Source organism: Leptidea sinapis, chromosome 9, assembly GCF_905404315.1.
Source record: "Leptidea sinapis chromosome 9, ilLepSina1.1, whole genome shotgun sequence".
Classification (NCBI taxonomy): domain Eukaryota; kingdom Metazoa; phylum Arthropoda; class Insecta; order Lepidoptera; family Pieridae; genus Leptidea; species Leptidea sinapis.
In genome coordinates this window covers 4,231,564-4,237,703 of record NC_066273.1, presented here as the reverse complement: position 1 = coordinate 4,237,703, position 6,140 = coordinate 4,231,564, and the positions used below count along the sequence as shown (strand labels likewise).

General features: G+C 33.1%; 1 protein-coding gene across 2 annotated transcripts in view; it reads left to right on the top strand.

Annotated features, from left to right (window-relative positions):
• LOC126965958 (protein 5NUC-like) overlaps positions 1-5,834 on the top strand; it is a 203,257-nt gene extending 197,423 nt beyond the window's left edge. For both annotated transcript variants that reach the window (XR_007729638.1, XR_007729636.1), the window contains one exon: positions 3,743-5,834. The gene's annotated coding sequence lies outside the window, so the exon portion shown is untranslated. The remainder of the gene's footprint in view (positions 1-3,742) is intronic.
• Positions 5,835-6,140: the final 306 nt, after the last annotated feature.

The window sequence follows — 6,140 nt, the reverse complement described above, 5'->3', positions numbered from 1 at the left end:
TAGGTAAAATATATTATTTCGTATCTATATAATTAATTTTAATCTATGGCGGAATTATTGTAACTTATAATCATTGTTGTGTATTGTATATTTAAATCCAAAGAACAGGTTTGTGCTTAAACAATTTTTGTTATAATCTTCTGATCTCTTCTTCAATATGGCACTTTAGTGTGCGAGAGTGATATGAATATATATTAATGAATTTAACTTTGAAATACGCTGGTACGTCATAAAATATGTTACTACCCCATTTTTAGGCAAAATATGTCACTGTTTCGGAATGTCCTAATTGTATATTTTAGCGGAAACTAATAACTACCAGAAATATACTGTAATAATTATGGGTTTATGATAAAATCTGCTTTTTAGGACATTAGATTCGGTATTGAATGTTAAATTCATTTTATTCTTTATCGTTACGAATTTCGTTTTTTCGTATTCGGAGAGAGAATTACAAAATTAGTTTGTTGAATAAGATGTTTGTTAAATTATATCGCGATCCTTTTCTAGCTTTATATATTTTAAAGCTTTTTTTAATGGTTTCGCCGATTTGGTTTTGAAATTAGGTCCGTGGGGTTGACGCAATGATGGTTATTAATGTATGTTTTTTTTAAATGAATTATTAAATATTTGTATTAGACCGGACAGGGGTCATGTGATATTAATGTTATGTGTAGTTTAGGATCGTAGATAGTGCCTCGTGAAAATTACAATGATTCTCTGGTTTACGTAAATATGACAATATGTTTGGTGTACAAAAAGTCTTTGGGAGTTACGCTACTCTTTGCTATATATTTTGTATCAAAGAACATATCCTCTTTGTTCATTATTAATTCGAACACAATGAGCTACATAACTAGTCCGTGCATTGTCTTTTTCATTACTGACCACTAGATGGCTCTTCAATTCTAAACTCTATGTTACAGCTAATAACGCGCTTTAGTTATGACGCGTAGTTTAGATTCTAAATCAACAGTGAGAATATATTTGTGAGGCACTTTTAGATTCAACAAAGGTATCTCAGTGAACGACATCCCAAATAATGATTTTTTTAGTTTTCTTTTTTAATTTTACATGGTGCATAGTTATTTTTGTACTGCCAACGTTTTAGTCAAATGTATAGTTATAATTTTGCTTGTGTGTACGAAGCTGTGATTAGCGCGGTGTACATTTACATTATGTTGTTGATAATTTGGCTGTTATGATATATATATATGCTGCTAAGGAATTTTAAAGTGATATTTTGATTTTTGTGTAACTATGTGAATTGTAATTAAAATGGTGTTTTATGCTTTATTTGGTACCAACTTTCGGTGTATATTGTAATAAATAATACTGATTAAAACTATTTTCAGAATGTAATTTGGTGGTACGGAAACGCAACTTAAATTTTTGTTTCTTAAGTAAACATATATTATAAATGAATAAAAATAAAATAGCCTTTATTAGTAATTTTTCTTATGAATAAAAAGTTTCATTAACTTAACTAGTAATTTGTCTCTTGGCAAAGGCCTCCTCTAAGAACTTCCACCTTATTCGGTGTCTAGCTACTCTCATCCAGTCCGGTCCTGCTATCCTTTTAAAATCATCCTCCCACCTTCTTACTGTCTACCTTTCCTTCGATTCCCCTCTTTTGGATAACATTCTGTAGCGGTTTTTATCCATTTCTCTTTCTTTTCTCTAAGAATGTATCCAGCCCATTTTCACTTTTGCTTTTGACACATCTTGTGTGCGTTTTTAGATTTTGTCTGACTCTTAATTTACTTAACTACTTTTTTATTTTTGAAAACTTATATTACGAATATAAAGTCCTATTTGTCATAAAAAGATAGAATCACGTTTAACATAGATTGAGAAAAAAAACAGTATTAAATAACTATTTAAAAAATAGCAGTTACATCACAACCAATATTAAATTATATATCTTAGTAACAAACCTATATCTATCACTTGTCGAATGGGACATCATATGTCTGGAATATGTATGAAAAGGTGTGTCTCAACCATCTAATAAATAGTAAAAATAATTAATTTAATTTAAATTATTAACACTATTAACAAATATTGTTTTTACTCAATACACCAATATTATCAAACGAAGTGGTAACTGTTTTACTACATTATCTCTTAATATTCAATTAATTATTGTATTAGATTTATAATATTGTGAATAGAAACCGCAAAAATATTTGCATGTCTGTCAAGATTAAACATGTGCCTATTCTTAAATTTTTAACAACTATACTTGTGAATGTTTCTGGCAAGTAAAGAACTTTGACTTTGATAATTTTACATCATAGTATGTTTATATAACTGTAATTTTGAGTTGCGTTTCTGTACGTATCACGTTTAATAACATAATCAAAATTACATAATCAAATGTATGATAAGTGTTAGTGCTTAGTGAAACTTATATACTTATTACAATCACGCTATATTTATCGCTGCCTGCGGCGCCATAGATCATCGGTGTACTTCGGTGAGAGGTGTGCTTATATATACCGTTTAAATATCTTTATTGCTCTTCCACCATGACAAACCTGTGTTCTCCATTAGCACCCTCTAGTGGCTGGAGGTGAAACGACTCCTCCAATGAAAGCCTTAACCCACCAACCTGTATAAATACCACTGGTCAGGATGTTCCTTATGTTTGTCATTAAATTTTTTGTGCCTATTTGAAGCGCCACCCGCGAGCGTCCAGAGCACTAATTTTGACGTATAATACAAACGGCTGCTAAGAAACGTACAACACTCTGGAATATTTTGCATTTCGAATTAATTTCGATTGTTTTCCGTGTTATTTATACTTCAAGAATCAACGTAATAAAGTACACATTTTTTTTTGTAAATAGTTTTCCTATCGATGTTTGCTGAGGTTGTCATCACTAGTTTTAGTACCGCACTCTCGCTATATGGCCAACAGCGCCAAAATGGCGAATATCAAACAGGCACAAAAGTACTTTGACAGCTGCCAGTCCAGTGGTACCTATATGTCAGTGCCTTGACCCCTTCGCTATGACAGTTATTGATTTTGTCTATTTCGAATCCAATAGTTATTCTTTGGGTCTCTTAGCAAAATTCCCTCTTTACATTGGTTATCCGGTGGACTTTTGTGTAAGTTATAGTAATTCATAAAACTATGAGTTGTATGCTCATTACCTTATATTAATTGATTAAAGAATAAAGAACATAGCGCGCTGATCTCCTGTCACATTTGCATCGGAGATTTCTGGTGCCGCGAGCACAGAACGTTTGACATTAGTATGTCGTGGGTCTATGACTACAAGTAATTCTTTATCACTCCGGTACAATAGAAGCGCTTTGTTTAAACTCGGTTGCGGCCATCTTGGCATGTGCTTCGCCGCGAGTTTGTGTGACAATATCTTCCGTACAATGTAACAAGTATTAGTTAAGAACAATAATAGGATAATGTGTTGTATTCATAGTTGTAGAGGTTAATGACATTGTATATTACATAATATTATGTGCTCCTGTGCCAGTAGTTCGGTGTAAGCAGAGTCGGACTCGCCCCTGAAGGGTTCCGTTAGCAGCAAGTAACATAACATGATTACTTAACAAACAAATGTAAAATGGTCTTACTTACATCAAGAATTTGCGCACAAAACCTGTCGTTGGTTTTTCATGTACTTAATCGAGTTTATTGAGAAATTATTTCAAGATTCTTTTTTTATTGTGTTTTGGTTTAAGCTGATGGTCTTGTAACCAATGCTCTAAATCATAGGTTCTCAACGTGGGCGATAACGCCCCCTTGTGGGCGTTTGAGACTTTCGGTGGGGCAGTAGAAGACCCAGAGAAAATTAGGGGGCATTGAGATGGCCCAGATGGGGCGTGGGTAGATTAAAAAATATAGTCTAAAAAGGCAAAAAAATACTCTAGAAAAAACCATATTCTCAAAGTGGGCGGTGAACAAAATAAGGTTGAGAAATTATGATCTAAATAAGTCAAACTAAGTAATACTAGCTCAAAAATTGTAAATAGGTGCGTCTACTCGACTCAAGATGAGTATTTTGATGTATTATTTTGTATTTTGCTATTTTCGGTGACTTCGATTTTGCTAATGTCAAAAAAATATTGGGATTCTTGATAAATATCAAAAATTTTTAACGACACTACAATTGCGCTCGTCACCTTAAGACATAAGATTCTAATTTGCCCAGTAATTTCACTAGCTACGGTGCCCTTCATACCGAAACAATAATGTTTAAACATACTGCTTCACGGCAGAAATAGGCGCCATTGTGGTACCCGTAATCTAGCCGGCATCCTGTGCAAAGGAGCCTCCCATTGGTACGGAATATACGGCTTATACAAAACGCTGAACCAAGTCCAAACCGAGCTACTGGTACAGTTGAAGAATATTCACTTTATTCATCTCAAATATTTGAATACTCTATTGGATGAGACTTAATTATCATTATATTGAAGCCATTCTGTTTTCTACTGAACATCATACAAATTAAATTTAAAAACAAGATTTACGAACGATGTGGGACTCGAACCCGTGACCTCTTTCACTCAGCCAACCGTTCGAGTGACGTAACGTTCATAAATCTTGGTATGTCTTGTTCAACTTTCAGGTTGTGGCTTCATCTACAGGACCTACTTTACTGTTCAACCCCAATATTTGCATATTAGGAAATGGACTTGCGACGTCGCTCTTTCAAATCTAAACAAACAATCGCGGGTTCGGGTCCGTTTGTTTTTGAATTTAATTTGTGTAATAAATCCCAGAAGTGATGGTTATCACTTAAAAAAAAAACAAATTGTTTACTGAACATAATATTAATCGCTTCTAGATTTCCATATATATTTTTGAGACATTCTTATTTTTTATTAAATATTTCTCAGCCAAACTGTAGTCGTACTGTTTTTATTTAAATATAAACTTTTGAAAGTTTTAGTAGAATATTCTTTTTAGTTTAGTACTGAAAATATATATAACAGAGGGTTGGCAGGATTCAGTTCGTAAATTCGATTATATGATGACCTACCATGAAAGTTTACCTAATTTTTATTTATGATTTTATAAATGTATTGTTTTGGAAATTATAAAAATTTTATTCTGCGACATATTAAATTAATTGTTTATTAGGCATAATGTGTAATGAAATTATTTATTTTGATTTATGATTTTAATGTGTCGGTTTCATAATTACTATCTAAGGCTGAGATCATTTATACGTCTAGAAAGACTGTGGCGGCTGTGAAAACGTCAAAAAAATTGAGGTTGACAGTTGAGTTCTGTTTTGAGCAATGCGCACACACTAACACTGGATAGTGACATACCGAAGAACGACGTACCTTGCCATGCACACTAAAGTAATAAATCTGGTCTGTTTTCATCAGTAATCTAGCAGCAAGAGGCTCTATCTAGATGTATAAATTATCTAGGAAATAAGGCTATAACGCAGATTATGGGTCACATAATATGTACTAATATTAACGTCAGACTGAAATGCAAAATGGTTGTCAGTTGTCACTTGGTATTTGTTCCACGCGACAGTAGCGCCACCACGCGACAGCAGCGCCACCACGCGGCGTGTTTCGTACCTACTCTGCCTCTCACCTTAGAGTACGTAATATGAAGCCGACATAAGTTTGAATAGTAATATTTGTATGTGTTTGTATCTAGTGTTGAATATTTTCAATGTACAATAAATAATAATAATCGATTTGTTCCGTGTTGTATGTTGTCGAGTCTCATTCAATGAAATTAATCCTGTACACGTTATTGTTGTTCTATAATTATTTAATCAGAATATCGCTTGACATTATATTGTTCATAAATTGCATAATAAATATCTTCGGACATATTCTTGTGTTTTAATGTATTACCTTTAAGGTTGGCCATCAAGGTATTGGTCGAGGTTCTACATGCTAATTCCAACAGAAATTCGTTTGAATGAATCGCGGACTAAATCTCCGTTGATTTTCCCTTATGCTTCTAATAGAATCAATTCTTCACAGCATTGAACAAAAATTATTCCATTTTTATGCAAATCTTGTTTGATATTTGTACATACGACTTCATTCCATTCAATATTGAACGGTACTGAATTGTAATGGGTAGGACGTATCAATTACCATCAACTGAACGTCTGCTCGTCTCGTCCCTTATT